Below are 19,774 nucleotides of genomic sequence, written 5' to 3'. Positions count from 1 at the left end.
ATACACATCACATAAAATACACACACACACACACACACACACACACAATTTGGGCATACACTGTGGCAGTTTCGCCCCCTTCCCTTGGATTTAAAGCAAGCAGACTTTTAATGCTCAACTGACTATAGAAGTACAAAAGACTAAATCTCCTTTTAACCACTTACGTATCAATTTTTTAAGGACTGCAAACCTGGATTGTTACTCCAATATATGTAGAATTGGATTTTATTAAAAGCCTACTGGGGTAAGTTTTCTTTGGAAAGTATCTCAATGTAGTCTTTGGCATCCTAGGAACAGATGGAAACCTCAGCATCATGATTAAGTGATCGCAGATGAAGTAACTAACCTGTCAGACCCTTAGTCTCCTCAGCTCTCAAGTGGTGACCACAATGCATGCCTCAGAGTGTGTTGAAGTAAGACTACATACATGAAAAAAAAGCACCTAGAATAGTACCTGATACACAGTGAATGCTTAAAAATAAGAATTCTCTTCAACCATACATAATTGTGCATGTGTTATTATTTTGACCTCTTAAAAGGTCCAAACTCCAGGTGCACAAAATAAAATTTATGAATTGGAACAGATTGCTGCAACTGCACATACACACACACAATTCAGTGAATCATAAGCATTAAACACATTATCTTATGTAAGTGAAAAAATGCTGCAATAAGACTTTCTGTTAAGTGTTCTCAACGTCAATATAGACAATGTTAGCTCTTCGTATTGAAGTGAATTTTTATTGCTTGCATTTAGTTCCAGAGTAAATATTCTTTTTATTTGAGAGTTATGTGATGATTGAATGAAGTATATTTTAATTTATTTGCTTTGTAACACTTTGCATTCTATCATTTATATTTCAATACTATTCTGGTTTAAATTTACATGCATTTTCTTTTCTGAGTTACACTCTAGAAACAGTTTTCTAGAATGTATCTGTATTCCCTAAAACAAATTCGGAATTATTTATTAATCATCCTCTATGTTTATGTCATTGTTTCTTCTGAAAAATCATAATTGGATAGAAGCAAACAATACAGGAAATAAGTATCAGGTTTGGGCTATATAGTACAGTTAGTATAGGTGAGATCCCAAATAAGTTATTCAAGTGACAGTATTTCCTGGGAACTACTAAATACAGAGCAATGTATTAGGCATGCTGTGGCAAAGGCACAAGAGGGCATTGTTACTTCATTGAAAAGCTTGCAAAATTGCTGAGTAGAAAATATGCACACATTACAAGGAGCTTAGAACATATGACAGTAAAAGTTAAAATGTTAAACTTTGTGATCCTGAAATAATGAATTCAGGGAGAGGGGGAATTAAACTAAAATATTTAAAACAATGAAGAACTTCAGGAGAAAATGGGAATTGAACTTGGCCCTAAGAGATAAATAGAATATGGGTGGGTGAGCAGACTCTGTTCACAGAAGCAAAAATATTGACGACGGGGTCTGTGAGAGGAAAGAATTTACTAATGTGATTAGTTCTGAGTTTCTTGGAACATACTCAAGGGAGATTGGTTTTGAGTCAACTGTGGCAGTATTCAATTTTATCATATAACAGACTAGGGAAAAAATTTTAAAGCAAATAAGGTAGGATATGTAAGTACAAGAATAAGTATTGTTTTAGGTGAGTGATTTGTCTGCTTTATGAAACACGGATTATCAATCAGATAAATCAGAAGATGGTAGAAGGTTCAGAAGATAAGAGTGATAATCAGAATTGCAAGAGCATATTGTCAACTTCAATGAAGAGGAAGGTAGAATTAAGAGAAAAGGGGTAATTACAGGACGAAGGTCCAGATCCTACAAATGCAACTGAGAGAAGGTTTAGGATGGGGAAGAAAATCCAAGAACTGGAATTCATTATGATGAAAATGGGGAGACAAAATTTTTGCTCTCTGTAAGACATAACCAAGTCTGTCCTTCCTAACAAATACTTAAGCAAATCCTTATTTTTGCATGAAACGTTGAAGGGATATGAGTTTAACTACCATCCTTGTCCTGAGAATGAATAGTGTCAACTTTGTTACTCTGTGGCAGAAAGGTATAGACTGGATATGGCCTGCAGTAGCCCAGAAAAGCCATGAAAAAATGATCAAAAAATATTAGTCTGTATACTCTGAGAAGTATTTAGGAGCAACAAGTAGAGCACAATCATAAAGACAAGGAGAACTCTCACCACTCTCCCATTCTAAACCAATATCCAGTTATTAATCAAGAATGGTGTGTAGGACTGTACTCCTGTAATTTATCTGCTTAGAATATTTCTCTTGGCTGAGTATCATACAAAGGTGACTCCAGAAATCATAAAAGTTGTGGACTTCCAGATTACACAAAATAAGAATTCAAGCTAGAGTATAGTTTTAGAAAAATTAAGATAAAATACTAGCTATATGTTTTATAACCCAGTATAGATTCAAAACACAGTAGTACCCCAATACATGAATCTGATTGTGAGCAATATTCCTGTAATATTTGGAGTTAAAAAAGAGAGAGAGAGAGAGACTTGGTGGAATACAAAATAAACACAAAAGGTACTGTTTGGAGAAATACAGAAAAACTTCTACCTCATTGAGTCATCTTTTTAATTAAAAATCTATCTTTGCCATACCTGTAATGTATATACACAGCAAAAAGTATAGAAATTTCAAGTTTCTGTGTAGACAAGAGCAGTGCCTTAAGTATACTTCTAGTTCTATAATATGTAAAGTATAATATCAACATTGTAGCCATAAAAACCTTTTTAAAAATTCAGTTATCATATTCGGCTCCTCAGGGGTTTTTATCTTGCTATTGCATTTGATCTCTTTTAAAAGAAAAACCTCAAATTGATAACTTTGTGCATCTTACCTGAATAAACCTCTTTCCTATCTCAGACTCTTCCAGTGCTGATTTTTGTTTCCTTAAGAAACAAATGCTACTCCTCTTTGGAATATTCTCCTGACCCATGAAGTTGAACCTTTTGAGAAGAATCTGGACTTAAGAGATCATCGCACATGGGTTAACATGTAATTGACCTTCTTCTACTGGACTTAGGAGATTCAACCTCAAGGATTGGAAATGAGGGGAGAATTTAGAAAAGGGATTAAGCTTGAGATAGGAAGAAAGACATCCTCCAAAAATGTGTGGCAAAAGAAATAAAAATAGTAATAGTAGTATAAAAAATGTCTCACCAGAATTCTGAAGTCACCAGATGATCCAGGAGTCCAAGCCTAATTTAAAAAAAGATATAAGAAAAGTTATTTTACTTATCGTTTTAAAAAATAGACATATCATAAAATCTTATACTTCTGCAATATTATTACGTTTACAAATATTACAGACTGATGAAAATACCTTTGGAAACCATTTTTTTCTAGGTGAAAATATGTTTTTCACTTAAGCTGAAGTGTTTATTTAATCTCATATTGTTCCATTAAAACAAAGAAAAAAATAGTCTAGATATTAAAAAATGTTTCTAACTACTCAGGTGACCATAATTATGCCATTTAATCCTCTAAATTTTCAAAAGAAGGGACACTACTTATAAATATATTTGAAATCTTTTAATGTTTATTACATACATTTATTTTTCTTATGGGCGAGGCAGTCCAAAGCTTCATTTTTAAAACGTTTTCCCATTTTTCTACCTTTGCTGGTGGCTATCAGACAGTAATTAGTTTAGACTTTGATTCATTTTTGAAAAGTAAATCCATAGACAATATTATAATGAGAAAAAAAAGAAGGTTTTAATTTCCAAATTATATTAAAACGCAGCCTCTATTTTTTTAAGCTATTTGAAGTTCAAATGAAAGGCAATATCTGAACAGCAAAAATCCCCAAGAGAAGACCTACCACCTGCCGTGGGATACAAAGGTTTTATAAATGTTGTCTTGTGTAAAAGCAGTGGCAAACACTGTGAGGCCTTTTGAAAATATGCCTGCCTGCCTCTGTGTTTGAGCAGAAATATTGAACTTCTAGCCATTATTATTATAAAATACAGGAGATTATTGTTTTTAAACATATGACGATTGCCTTTTACCTCTGTCTTGGGAATTAAGTTTGAAATTATGTCTTGTATAAGTAGTGAAAAACCTATCTTTCCTCAAGAAAGAATGAAGAATACAATAAATGTGAAAAGAAGTTGATGCTATGTGTGTACGGTTTTCTGTCCCTATAAATATGTGTCTGCATTTTATTTTCGGAACGTTTAAATTATCTGGCTAGAACTGCATACATAATACTGGATCACTCAGTGGTAATAAACTGGTCAGAAAGAATCTATTAAAATTCCTTCTCTAGGGTTTACAATCATTTGAGAAGACTAGTAGTTCACTTGAGTGGAACAAGTAGTAGATCTTGCTGTATTGTAAGAGAGCCCTATGAATTCCCTAGTCTGGCTTCAAAGGTGCAAAGAAGATGACATGCCTCCTGGAAGCCTCTGTCTCTGGATCTCAGTTCTATTCATGTGAGCCATTGCAAAGGTTCGGTATATTTTCTTTCCTTTTCACATTTTAAGTCATTTCTTTATTGTGAGTTAGAAACCACTTAAGAAACTTGCAAAAGTACAAATGTATATAGCTCAATAAATTATCACAAAGTGAATGCTCATGTAGTCACTACTCGTATCAAGAACTAAAATAAAACAACACACAGAGGCTCACAGCTTGTTCTGTCAGTGAACAAGCATATATACACACACAGCATATATACATATGGCATATAAACACAGTATACACACACATACACATAGCATATATATGCACACATACATATATATATACACATACAGTATGTATGTTTCTGTTTTGTATTTATCTTGTCCATCTTGTAGTTTTATGTTGTCCATCTTGTAGTTTTATTTTACCTTAGTTTTGAACTTTATATAATTAAAATCACACTGTATTTTCTTCTATGTCTAGTTTCATTTCATTCCCTTAACATTATGTTTGTGAGATGCATACATCTTGTTGCTTGTAAATATAGCCAATTTTCATTACTCTGTAGTATTCCACTGGATAAATAATACTGCAATTTATATATTCAGTCCTCTATTGACAGTTATGAATTGTTTCTACTTTTTAGTTATTATGAATAACTATTATGAGCATTCTTTTTTTAGATGTACATACATTTTTCTTGTGTATTTCCCGGAAGTAATTTACTATGTCAAAAAATATGCCTATTTTCTACTGTAGCAGACATTGCCAAATAATGTATTAAGAGTTGCTATTGTTGGACAAATTCACAATGTATTTTCATTCTGCTTAATTTTAGTCATCAGTTTACTGTGTAATTAAATTTACATTTCCTTGATTAATGAGTTTTAGTGCACTTTCATGTATTAGTCATATAAACATAATTCATACCAATATACACTATTTTTTCACTTAAGGAGACAGTTTTCAACTTTCTTGTCCATTGTATGTGGGTTGTTTTCTTACTGATTTGTAGAAGAGCTTTATATATTCCAGATATAAGTCTTCTCTTGGTTACATGTGGTGAAAATACATTTCCCACTCCATCGCAAACTGCTGTACTCACTTATTTGTGCTTTTTGTTATCAATTAATGCTTAATTTTACAGCAGTCAAATTTAACCATCTTTGTCATTCTTTCTGTGTCTTATTACATAAAATGATCATATATATTCTACTCTATCTTCTATTGAAAGTTTTTTATTATTTGTTTTTTTGCCTGTCACATCTAATTCCAAAACCTATCTGAAATTAATGTTTTGCTCTGGGTAAGCTGGGGTAAAATTTCATTATTTTCCAAATTGACCCAACAAAATTTACTGAAAATACCTTACTTTCCTCACTGCTCTACAATGTTAGTTTTCTCATAAATTAAGTGTCCATAGATACTTGGCTGTTTCTAGATGTCAATGTGTTCCATTAAACTATTTGTCTATGCCATCTTAATTTTAGGTAGGTACAAGAGTAGGCTCTTGGACCTTTTCCTTAAGAGTTTATTTACTCTTTTTAAAACAGAATCCACATAATATAAAATTCAGTTTTAAATTGGACACACTTAATGGTTTGTATTATGTTCACAATGTTGTGTAAACATTACCATTAATTTCAGAACACTCCCAAAATCTCAAAATTAAACCTGTTAGCATTCAATCTCAACTCTTCCTTATCCACTTCCTCTGACAGCCTCTAACCTGTCTCCCTGGATTTGCTTTTTCTGGACATTTCAACCAAATGGAATCATACAATTTGTAAACATTTGCATCTAGCTTATTTCACTTAGCATAATGTTTTCAATGTGAATCTATGTTGTAGCATATAACAATATTTTCTTCCTTTTTATGGCTGAATAATATTCCATTAAATGGGTATAGCACATTTTGTTTATTCATTAGCAAACAGATTTGGAGTGTATTCAATTTGGGGCAATTATGAATAATGCTGCTATGAACATTGAGGTACCAATTTTGTATCTGAAAATATGCTTCTAATCCTCTTGGGTATATATTTAGGAGTAGAATTTCTGAGCCATGTGGCAATTCTATGTTTGACTGTTTGAGGAACTGCCAAACTATTTTTTGTAGAGGGCACACCATTTAACATTCCTACCAGCAAAGCATAAGGATTATCATTTCTCCACATCCTTGCCAAGACGTGTCATTTTTTATTTGAAAAAATATGGTCATTATGGCCAGTGAGCAATGTGTTTTCTATTTCCATTTTTTCTAATCACTAACGATGTTGAACATTTTTCATGTAGTTACTGGACACATATATATCCTTTGGAGAAATGTCTATTCAAATCCTTTGTTTTTAACAAAATATTTTTTAATTGGGTTGTTTATCTATTTAGAACTGTTGAGTTCTCACTACTTTTTATATACTGGATATTAATTCCCTACCAAATACATGATTTGCAAACATTTTCTCCCATTCCATGGGCTGCCTTGTCATTCTTTTGTGCTATTTCTCTCAAATATGTAGAATTTTCTATATAAAAGTTTTATAACTCAATAAATTAATTGCTATTTGGTATCTGCTCTGTCATTAAACATGGTATTTCTATCTTATATTTATCACTGGTATGTAGACATGCAATCAGTTTTCTATTGAACTTATACTGAACAACCCTAATTGGCCTGTGTATTCTTTTCAATTTACCATCTGAACTCATATTATACATAAATAATGATGCAAATAATGCAAGTAATGATGATTTCATATATTCCACCTAAATTATTGAACTTTAAAACGTGTCTGTATACATGTGTAAGCATTCATGCATGCATGCAATAGGCATCTTTTTGTATGTTTATGTATGCATTTTGCATCACTGCACTCAGTAGGACTACTAGTACAATAATGGTATATATCCTTTACCATAATGAGAAATATTCCTTATATTTCCATTTACTACAGGTTTTAGTTACACAGGAATTTATTATCCATTACATTACTTTCAAAAGTATATGATTATTTAGATTGTCTTACTCATTCTCTTGTCACTTTTGTTGTTATATTTTAAGAAGAAATTTTCTTTATGCAAATTTTGTTTAAAAAAAGTGATTTCTAACATCCCTTCAACCTATGTTTAATATCTTCAGGACTTGTAGAGACTTAACTTCTATTCCTGATATTACTTATTTCTTGACTCCTTTTTTTTTTTTTTGGTCAGTAACATCACTACCTACCACTTTTATCAGTTTATTCAAAGAACCAATTTTGATTTTGCTAATCCTCTCTATTTTATGTTTAGTACCATATACAATTTAATATTTTTATTACATTATCACCTGATTTTTATTATTTCTCTGCTTCTGTTTTTGAGTTAAATGTACTGTTTACCCCCAACTTCTTGAGATAGACGCTTATAAATGATTTTCTGCCTTATTTTCTTTTTGCACATGTATTTGAAATACACTTCACTCTAACATTGGTTTCAAAAACGTTATATAGCATTTTAATTTTTATTAATTTCTAAGTATATTCAAGTAATTTTCACAGGTACCTGTAGGGTTATATTGAAATACATTTGCTAAAATTTCAAGTTTCCTTTTAATGTTATACATACTTATTATACTGGTAAAAAGAGATACAAAATCAATTCTATTGTTACTACTGTTCTTTAATATCTTACAGATAATTACTGAGCATAATTGTACTTCTGTCTGTGTCTCTCCAATTATTCCAAATGGTCTCCATGTTTATACTCAGAGTTGATTTATTTTTTTACTCAAGTATTCAAAAATATGTATTTTAATGTTAACATCTAAAGATTTTCCAATTTAAACTGTACACACTCAACATGATGTCAATTCTCTACAATACACTGAAAATTGCTTAATGATTCAGCATCTGATCAATTTTTTATAAAGTTGTATGTGCACTTAAAAATGATATGTATTCTGCAATTGTGTGCATTGTTCTACATACATAAATTATACCAAATGTATATTAATCATGTTGTTCTTTCCGATATTAGAAGATGCATATTGTAATATCTCACCATAATTTTGAGTTTGTCCTTTCTTCCTTTTAGTTACATCTTTTTATAAAATTTGTATATGCTAGGCTACATTAATTTTTATATCTTCCTGTTCAATAGAAACTATTTTTGTGAAGTGGTTCCATTCTATCTCAAATACTACTACTTTTCCTAAGGTGATTTTGTTTGAAATTAATAGAAATGTCCAAGCATTTATACTGACTTTCCTCAACAGAAGAACAAATAACTTTAGTGGAAAGAAATTCCTGTCACAGAAAATATATATACTGAAAAATCACTAGCAAGAGTTTCCAGCTCTTCTAAGGAGAGTCAAAGGTTTTACCTAGGATGAATACATATTCCAAACAGGAAAATTAAAATATGCAACAACATGGATGGCAATGCATTCTGTGTAGCTGAAGTCTGAGTGTATGGTGTAAAAAGGTATGACCAATATTTTAAGACATGGTTTAAGAACAGATTTGAAAGGCTTAATAACAGCAAGACTAATAGTTAGCAGTTTGAAGATAAGGCAAGAAAGATTTTGGAGTTGGGTTCTGATGCCCTTAACTAAAATGAAGCAATCTGAGAAAACTATGAAAAGTAAATTTTAAATGTACTGAGTTTTAAAATCCTGTAGCATCCTTTAGTAGGTAGTTCTAGTAACCTACTAGACACGTAGAGCTGGAGTTTGGGAGAAAGTTATCAACTGGAGACACAGATGTAAGATTTATCAGCGTTTTAGTGATAAATGAAGTATGGGATAAAAGGAGGACACAACAGTGATAATCAATAATGAGTACTTTGGGGATCAACATTACTGGAACAGGCAGGAAAAATGTCATAAGCAAAATTGGCTGAGAAGGTTAAGAGATGTATAAAGAACAAGGAGCCAAGAACAAGGGGTGTCAACAATCCAAGATGTTCTTCAGACTGTTTCTAGATGATGCCAACAAAGATGAGATTAAAAGTTTCACTTTGAGTGATAAATGGTGACTTAAAGACATAGTTCATTGAATGTATGATTTTCTTTCTTGAATTTTTCATGAAAGGAAGAAAAGGGCAGGAATAAGATTAGAGTGCAGGGATGGAGTCAAGGAAAGGTAACTCCTGTTTATGTACAAGTTATGTTAAAAATTTCAGGTCATCAGAGAGCCGCACCCATAGTCTTTATCTGCCTTAAAAATATGTGGCAGATTCATAAGGACAGAATACTTGTTTCTTCTTCTCAGGTGAGGAAGTAACATAGAGCCTTTATACTTAGACCGCTGGTTCTCTATTTGGATGTGTCCTTTAAAAATGTCAGTTATTTTCACTTCTTTTACTATCTTCTTTTGATCAAGGTATATACTTCAAGTCATTTTCACTGGTACCTGTCCAATTATATTCAACTATGCTTGCTAGAATTTCAAGTTTCTTTTTTATGTTTTGCATACTTACTATACTGGTATACAGAGATACAAAATCAATCCCATTGTGACTGCCTTTTTTTAGTTTCTTAACTGATAATTACCGAGCATAACTGTACTTCTGTCTATGTCATTCCAATTATTCCAAATGGTGTCCATTTTTATACTCTTATTTAAATAATTTATCTTTTCCTTACAGTCAGGCCCTTTAAAACAACCCTGTTTCCCTTTTTTAACTCTTTATCCTCTCTGCACAGTCACATGCTTATAGATCCTCAAATGGTGTTTGTCTAATGAGTAAGTTATTTATGAAAAAAAGTGAAGGCACAAATGAATAAAAAAATTTTATATAAATGGAAAGTTACCTGCCAAATGAGTACTTGAGATCCTTCAGAAGGAAGCAACCATGTTATAAGGCTAAGGATACTGGAGCTTAACATAATTTTTGTTTTGACTCCACTGCTTTTGAGTTTTATTAATTTAGAAAATTCGTCTACCATTAAGTTCACTTATCTATAAACAGGGTATCTTAATATGTAGTTCTGATAGGATTGTTTTAAGAAGGAAGTTATTTCTACAAAGATACCTAACACAGTTCTTAGGCCTGAGTGAGGGCACATAACTTTAGATAAGTCTTGATCTGAAAGTCTGACCTATTTAAGAGTCCATTGTTTTGGTACCATAAACAATGGTCTATTCTTCAACACCATCTGTGTAGGCAGCTGCTCACAGTCTGTATCACTTTCCCTATTCAAAGTCATGACCTTTAACTGGAAGAAAAGATTAAAACAGCACACGTGTGGTCCCACACCCGTCTTACCATTTATTACCCAAAACTTCATTTATACAGAATAAATGTATATACTAGAATTCTTCTGACTGAATAAACTGTCCTCCCAAAAACTATGAATGGTTTTGTCTTTAGGTCTCAATTATGTCTTGAATTTTTATCCAAGAAGACAAAACACAGGCTAATATATGAAGAGTCACATTAATAATCAATGTCTTACTGTTTTCTAATGTTAATGTGCCCTTCATAATTTATGTGATTGGGGAGTATCTTGATGAGGTCATGCTGTTTCAACTTCTATATACATTTCTTTGATTTAATAGAGAACAGAAAATGTTTTAAACCTTAAGAATTCTCCCGGGCATGTAAGTACTGATTTCTAACATTCTCAATTTTAATTTTAACTCAGTTGGGGTGACTTAACTCAATCTTCCAAATAATTGCATGTGTCAAACAAGTAATAATTACTGATGAATTATAAAGGAGATTCATACAACTACATACATCTTCTAATGGAAGAACACATCTTTAATTTTTTTTAAGGGAAACTATACTTCTTTTTAGAAGGAGAAAGTAGAACAGATGGATTGGAGGCAAAAAAAAAAAACTAATAAAGACAAATATGTTCTACAGATTTTGAATATAGAGGCTGAGGGCTATTTCTATTTTATCAACTTATTGTTTAAATCTCTGCAAAACTGAGTTCAAACAATTGATGATGAGAAGATATTTTCTACAGTTTTATCTTGGTTTAGTTTAAATGACTCTAAACTGATTACAGTTTACCAATTTCAACACAAAATCTTTGCTATTACAGCAATGATTCCACTAGTAAAGTAGATTTTGCTTTGAATATGTTGCTTTCAAAGGTATTTTACAGAAAATGTATTTATTACTGTATCCTCCTCTTAGTATCCAAAACTACATTAGCAAATGAAGAATTAGTAGATGGTTCTTAAGAGGGAGAAATTTTATTTGGCTTATGGTAACTTAAATCAAATTCCATCAAACTTACTTATACCACAGTTTTTTTCACATAAATCTTACAACCCTCTGAATAAAAGTCACTCACATTGACTGTGAATGTTACTAACTGTATAAGTAAATGTAGTTTGATGTAGGAATAATTGATTCCAACACATTTCAATACACATCTACTTCTCCCCTCTTATGTTATAATAATGTCTATATATTCACTCATCCATTCAGCGAAAAAAAAAGAAGTACGAAACAGAAACAAATGACTGAGAAAATTTCTGCTTTTAAGAGGTTCTTGTTACTTAGTGAAAACTGTAGTAAACAAGGTATGGCAAATGCTCTAAAAGTTTGTACATAGAGCCACAGCAATGAACTAATTACACAAACCTAATTGGAGATGCTAGTGCTAAAGATACAAATTCTCCAAGGTGTCAATATCAATACCTTTTCTAGGGCCCATATGGCTCCTGTTTGCCTACACCTTTTGCTCAGAGGTATCAATGATAGCAACATCCTCTTTTCTTTCCCTGATGCTGGACAATTCTAAGGACTAAGCAACCGAAAGGAAGAAGTTGGTAGGATTTCCATTGACAGATTTTATGTGGGTCTTGTGTCCTTTCGGGGAAAATCAGTTTCAGTCTCCCACTAGGAGGCCCACTGCATTCATTTTGTCTGTCGTATTTATGACTGCATACCTGTGCCTAGAATCCAGAGTTTAGCACTAGGAAGGTACTACACAAATGTATGTTGAATCAGTAGCTTTTTTTCATTCAGTACTCATCATATCAATGATGTCTACTCATGAACCCACCACCATTATACTTCAGGTGCTTTATTTCTCAAAATTCCAACTTTAACCACAGAACCATGGAAGAAAGGCAATCTCTGCAAACAAGTCCTCTAATGTTAACCATGAAAACCCTATCACACTTTCTAACCTAAAAGGATGGGCAGAATAAGTGAGAATATCTCCTAACAAGATCCTTCATCTGCATCATATTCAGAAGAAGTTTCCAAGTTTAATAATTTTGCAAACTGATTCTTGGTTCCTAAAGCTCTGCCATAGCACTAAGCCATAAATGCCATTTTCTAGGACCTAATCTCTTATTCTGACAGCCTTGCTGTCCCCATTCTTCCCAGTCTGTTTCTTTATTACCAAATACTTAGTGATCTACTGTACATGCCCACCTGTACCCTGCATTTAGTTTTATTTGGTGAAGATGCCATAAGAGATCCCTTAAAAATTTAGCTGTATGGCAAGTTTCACTAGGTGCCTTCATCTTCTGCTAGTTTCCCATCTTTCTGCTGGCTGTCTGATCTGCTCCTGAGGGTCAATCCTCCACCTTGAGATCTGTTAAAGCCTCACACATTTGTATCACCAAAGTTGGATTTCCACCCACTTGAAATCATGGTTTATAAGAAATAATACAGAAAAACTTATTTGTGTGTTCATCTGTTTTACATGTTTAATTGAGAATATGTTTTGAGGACAAAATAACCCTTTTTTTAACCCCTCGGTGAGTAGTTTCTTGGAAACCAGATGCCATTTATTTCTACAGAATAAATTATAAAGGCAGGTGTTCATAGAAAATAGATACATGAAGAAAAATCACTGAAATTCTTGGTGTTCACAACTAGTCCTGCAGACAGTATTATACAAAGTGTTTCATAAATACTTGAATGAAACACAAACAATTTTTAGTCAGTGTTCATGGTGACTCAGATGGCAGATTATGAAGCATGGAAATTATTTTAAAGAAGACTTTACATTTGCAACATTTACCTATTGTTTTCTTGAGTGATTCCTGAGGTGGTAATTTTGTAGTTTCTGTTTTCCACAAGGGAACGTCCTGGTAAACAGAACCAGGTCTATTTGTTGTGATTTCCCCTTGTTTATGGTAGATTAAAAAATAATGTAGAAAAATTTCAGACCAATCACTTTGTTGTTATTTAAGTTTAAAGTGGTCAAAATTAGAGTTCAAGATCTGTGTATACTGCAGTGATCACTACCACATTCTTGTTACTGTCTATCATTAACCAGTTGACTCCCTTCACCCATTTCACCCCCTGACGCCTCCCTTCCCCTCTGGAAACCAACAGTCTGTTTTCTGTATCTAAAAATGTTTTTGTTTTGTTTGTTTGTGTGTTTGTTTTTATAGATTCCACATATGAGTGAAATCATCAGATCTTGAGACAGGAAAAAAAATCACCACTGCATTCTGCTTTTTCAGTAGCCTTTCTTTTTTGATACCTATGTCTGGGAATCAGGTTGTTCTGGATTGTAATAAAAGTTAAAAAAAAAAAAAAAGGAAATGTGATCCTGTTTCTCAGTTTTCAAATTTCTATCACTGTTTTTAAGAGTGACTTAAGGAAATAGATTTTATGATAACATCGCAACAATGAAACTTTTACCAAAGGATGGGATACATTTTTATTTGTTATTTGACACATATATAAGGATCACTGTGGGCCAGGCCCTGCTCTATTATACATATGAATTCACTAAGTACATAACAGCCTTAGGAGGTACATTTTATTATAGAAATCTCCATTTCATAGGAAGGACACTAAAGCACAGCGCTGAACAAGCTACTCCTGATCACACAGCTAGTAAGTAACAGAGGCAGGATTTCAACCCCAGCAGTCTAGCTCCAGAGTCTGTGCCCTTCACCATTTGACTATACCATTTCTCAATAGTCTAATAAACAGCATCTAACGAAATATTGTACCATATGGCAAATATGGGGATATGTCACAAAGAAAGAAAGCTTCAGCAATGTAAACACAATGAAGTTTGCACAGGCATCTCTTTGTATGGTAACCAGGGCACCCCTCTTATCGAAGAGTAATATGTTGAACAGCACTGTAACTTACAATTGGTTACCTGAACAGAGTTTCTCTACAAAGTCTTTCTCTCTCAATCACTGGGCAAAAATCAGTGATTGAAACTTGCATTCTGATGTCATCATAACCAGGTTCTGGTTCCTATGTCTTTCTCTTACTATCATTGAGCAAGTTATTTTATCCTTTAAACATTTAATACTCTTTATAATCTAATTAAGTAGTTACTGTCCTTATCTTCACTTACAAATGACAAAACTTTGTCACAGAAAGTTTTAGTAACTTGCCCAAGGTCACAAAGCAATGAGAGCAGAGCCATGCTTCCTATCTGGGCAGTCTGGCCCCAGGGTGCAAGCTCACTAAGTCCGAATGAGAATTAAACAAGGAACACCCTGTCAGACACTCACCATTTTGAAGGATCTGCACCTCTACTTCTGAGCACTTGCGATACATACATAATGCTTTATTTGGTTGTAAAGAGATTTGATCAGAATTTTTCCTTTAATTATGACCTAGCATGTTGAAAACAGACACTGTTGATTTGACTTACTGAACAACTAAAGAATGTCTGACACACAGTAGGTCATTCAGCAGGATGAATGAAAGGATAAACGAGTAAACTGATATAAATAAGTGACACCATGAAGCGTTTGACAATTAGTAAGTGCAATTAATACTCTATAAACTTAAGCATAATCTAATACAACATACAGCTTTTATGTGAGACCTCAAGCAACTTTAGTGATACCAAAAGTTTTGCACCTGTAAACATATACTTGAAAATACTGTTTGTATGCAGCTCTAACACAGCACTGGAACACTATCAGAAATCAATTTTAAAAAAATTCCTTTGAAGCTGATTCCCAGGATAACATGCTAAGAGCTATGTAGAATAAAGAAATGATTTTGATGACAACATTGTTTAATGTCCAAAGACAAGCCATTGGTAAACCATAGTCAACATGAAAAATATTTAACTCAAAAATTATAATATCAAAGTAGTTAAGCAAAATAAAGCACACTTGACCCTGGAATAACCTGGGCCAGAGCTGGAGGCATCGACTTACAGGGATCTTTTACACTAAGTATGTCATGACCCCACGGTTGGCTGAATCCATGGACACAGAACTGCATACAGCAAGTGCCTATTGAAAAGTTATAGGCAACTTTTCAACTGCATGGGATTCAGTGGCCCTATCCGCCACATTGTTCAAAGATCTGGTGTAGACTGACACTAAAATTCATATATTTGGAAAGCACCAAAGCTCATCATGTCTGTACAATTATTTTAACTGAATAGAGATTGTGTGGCTATGTCTCAAATGCAATGTGGGGATAAAACAGTTTTATATTTTGTGTATTTTTGAAAATGTATTCAGTAATTCTATTCTTTTGTTCATAAGCGGTTTCCTTTAACTACAACCAGTCCCACCTGGAGAGATAAGCAGAGGAAAAAAAATTTTTTTCTTTCTTCTTTTTCCATAAAATGACTCAAAAAATGAGATCAGAATTTGGAAAACATCACTCCATTTCATTTCCCGTTCTTTAATCATTATCACTACTCAAATGAAGGTGGCTACATCTAGGTTCCTGGACAATCTTTGGAGAGAAGGCTATCTGATCACAGAGAATGCACACAGACAGTAAAATAGTGTAACTCAGCCCAGTGAAAATAGGTATCTTTTAGCTAGAAGTTATTCTTTTAATTTCCCCCAAACGCCAGGGCAAATTCATATTTCCTTCAGCAGTACTGTCATAATTTTTATTCACTTACACATCACAACTCTTCCAAGATTTTAGCTGTTTCATTCTCCTGCACATGTTTTTTCAGGATTCTCAAGAACAGAGTGTTCCTTATTGCTCATGATTCCTACCACAGTCTCTGTGACCTTGACCAGTCTGGCCCTTTGGCCCCCTTTCTGACCTCAATGTCTTCTCCAACTTTGCAGTCTAGCCTAATTGAACTTCTCTCAAATTCTAAAATCCACTATGTTACATCCCCTCCCCAGTGCTTTCATATATGGTGTGAGGAGTAAGCTAACTGCTAAAATAGTCCTTCAGTATCTGTTCTTCTGAACTGCATTCAGGGGAAATTAAACAATTAAATAAACATTTAAAAAGAAAAACACAGAAAGGTAAACATTTTTACTCATGTAGATTATATGTAGGCTTCCTCACCACTTACAATGACTTTATCACATAAAATGATTTTAGATTTGCTAATTAAACACTGAGAAAACAACTTCAATCACAATAGGCTTTAATAACAAACAAAATGGAGGCCCTTTATTATAAAGAAAATATGCCATCACCTTTGGTTGTAGATAGGAAAAAAAAAATAAACCTCAATGAATTTCAAGGGGAAAAAAAAGCTTTTGTATGAACATTCTGTTTTAATGAACCTGAAGTTTGCTATGGAAATCTAAGAAAAATTCTACAGTGCTTTTTGAAATGTGCTTCAGTCTGGCTACAGACTGGGAGTATGAAGGAAAAATAAGAAAAAGGATAGCCCAATCTAGAAGAAGAACAAAATTGTTCTTAAGGGATAAGGTGTGATCTTAAAGGGTAAGGTAAACATTAATGAAATGAAAGAGAAGACATGCTCAGGTCAAACATCACTTTACAAGGGTTTCAGAAAATGTTTCAAAAGGTTTTAATTGTTACTAGATCAGAAAGTTCCTTATACCCAAAGAAATCTAACAAAAGATAGGAGGTTTCAACAAAGAGACTAAACTGTCTTTTTCAGAGAAAACAGAATCCAGAGCTATCAGGAAGCAGATCCACAGGTAGAGTCACTAATTAGCACTGGGGAACTGCCTCTTCAAGACTTAGGTCATTCAACATCACGTCTGAAAATATGGCAAGAATTGAAAGGAAAGGAAAACAGCAGGATGATCAGTGTAGAAATCTTGAAAATGTACAAGGTGAGTTTCATAAATTGGTACTCACTAAAATAATATAATTTATAATAGATTGAGGTACAAGAAAGTTGCTTAACCCTTAGGGACTCTGACTGAGAAGTGGGATGAGACATGGGATGAGAGAAGGCACAGAAAAGATGCAGGAAAGTAAATGAGATTCCAGACAGCAACAATATACTGAGCCCAGGTCTGAGTTGAGTGACATGCTCTGCAGGAGTGTCTATCTTGGGCAAGACTATTCAACAGTAGGAGGTGATGTTATACAAGATGTGTTCAAAAAGTACATCCATTTGACAAACACAGTACTTATTTTTTTTAACTGTCGTAAGACAAAAATCTAGAGAAGTTACTGCCAAAACTAATGTCTGGACCACAGAGCAAAGTGGAAGAAAAAATCAACAGAGCATTCCGAACCTGCAAACCATATCAGTCCTAGATGTGTTATAAAAGGTTTAACAAGTTGAACGGTTCAAAACTCAATTGAGCCTCCTAGAAACCTGTAAAAGAACAGTAATAGGAAACTAAACAACAGCAACATCTCCGTTGCTACAAGAGAAAAAAAGGTACAGAAATAAAGTCTGTGATGTCTCTAAAGTAACAGATGTTTTTCAAGGCCTGGAAAAGAGGGAGAATCATTCTGGAAAGTAGTTAGTGGTGAGATAATGACCTTCACCAGACCAACCTGGGCACACAGGGTTCAGGACTATCAAGTTTCAGATCAAGCTGATTTTCCAGATGAGACACACAGGCAGTTAAGTGATGAACCCTCCCAAGAAAGCATGTTTCACAGAGTTGGAGGCAGCAAGTGGCGTAGCACAAACAATATTCCTGCTCACAAGCGTGTGAGCCATGTCTTAAGACTGAACCCAGATTCCTTAGAGAATTGGGGCTCCAGAGATCGAGGGCTCAAATAAGAAATGGCAATTAAAAGGTTGTGGATGTATCATTTGGGAAACAGTTACCTCAGTTTATACCTGGAGACCGAGTCTGCCATATTCATTAGTTTCTAAACTTATCAAGATGGCCAGCATGTTCAAAATAACACCGTTTGGGAAAGGATTATATGTGCAGGTAGATTTCCTCCAAGACACGGTTAATGTAGCGCCGTGATTAAGATTATGACAGAAGAGATCTGTAGGACTTCACAGGTTTTGGAATCCAGAGAGCTGGGTGGCACCATAGCAAGGCTGATAAAAGTAAGATTTTCATGTAATACTTTCTTTCCACCAGTTACCACTAAATATCTGGTTTCCTGCTATAGGAAATGGGTTGCACGTTTTCTAAACTTGGTAAATATGAAGCTTGAGGTGTTTAGTCATGCACTGTATGTTTGAAACACTGAGAGCCCAAACTAAAGGAGTCCTTGCATAGTTGTATGAGTGTTCACACCAGCATTGTTCTTAATATAAGGAACAACTTAAAAAGGGGCAATTATCCATTAGAAGTGACAAATAGGTTGTGGTGTATGCTATCAATGAACTACAATTACATGAATTAACAGAGATGACTCAGAATGTAGATGACTCAGGGTAGCAAAAGAAAGAAGATAGAAGATTATGTCCAGAACGATTCAATCTACCTAAAGCTCAAAAACATACAAAACTAAATGATGAATTATAAAGATACATGCTTAATTAATAAGAACTACAGAGAAAATTAGGATGGTGGTTACCTGAGCGGGGAGGAGTACTTCTGAAGTGCTGAAGGAACTAGACCCAGTTTTAGTGAAGGACAGCTGCTTAAGTCACCTGCACTACTCAGGAATCAGAGGACTTACCACTGATTGGCTGGCTGAGCAAAACACTTTCACTTTAAACTTTAATTTATTTGGACTTCAGGAATGTTGGCTTTTGATTTGCTTAGAGTTTTACATACCAATGTAATGCAATTAGGGAACTTTAGTTATTCTCTGGGAATCTGATCATTAAGGAATGATACTGTTTCTTTGATGCCTTCTGTATCAGAGACACTATATTATTGTCTGTATACTGATATGGATTTATCATGTCATATTTTAATCTATAATCAAAAACATGGATGGCAATTATTTGACATGGGGGAAATCAATAGTGTGAGAAAGCCCAACAGATTCAGAAAAACCTAGATGGGGGATGTTGGGTAAAATCTTCCTTGTTTTCATGAGAGTATCCATTAGAGCAACCCACCTGGCCTTCTCCCAGCATCTCTGATTCCAACTCAGCTCCCTGTGAGCTGTAGCTGCTTTCAATGCCTCTTGGTCCTCACACCTTAGTGAGTTTCTCTGATGTCAGGTGATAAGCTTAGAGGGACCAACTTGGCCCTGCCAGGAAGGCCTTCGGTTGTTCACCTGTGCCAATGACTAAGGTGGAAAGTCTGCTTAACTCAGTAATGGAGTATTAAAAGACTATTTAC

General features: G+C 33.9%; 1 protein-coding gene across 1 annotated transcript in view; it reads right to left on the bottom strand.

The window, feature by feature from the left end:
• Positions 1-19,774, bottom strand: part of PTPRD (protein tyrosine phosphatase receptor type D) — a 1,876,190-nt gene that overhangs the window by 1,178,940 nt on the left and 677,476 nt on the right. Inside the window, exon 6 of the mRNA XM_064490208.1 lies at positions 3,180-3,218. The gene's annotated coding sequence lies outside the window, so the exon portion shown is untranslated. The remainder of the gene's footprint in view (positions 1-3,179; positions 3,219-19,774) is intronic.

Source organism: Camelus dromedarius, chromosome 10 (genome assembly GCF_036321535.1).
Source record: "Camelus dromedarius isolate mCamDro1 chromosome 10, mCamDro1.pat, whole genome shotgun sequence".
Classification (NCBI taxonomy): Eukaryota; Metazoa; Chordata; class Mammalia; order Artiodactyla; family Camelidae; genus Camelus; species Camelus dromedarius.
The sequence above is the reverse complement of the archived record's forward strand: the minus strand, read 5'-3'. Positions and strand labels throughout refer to the sequence as shown.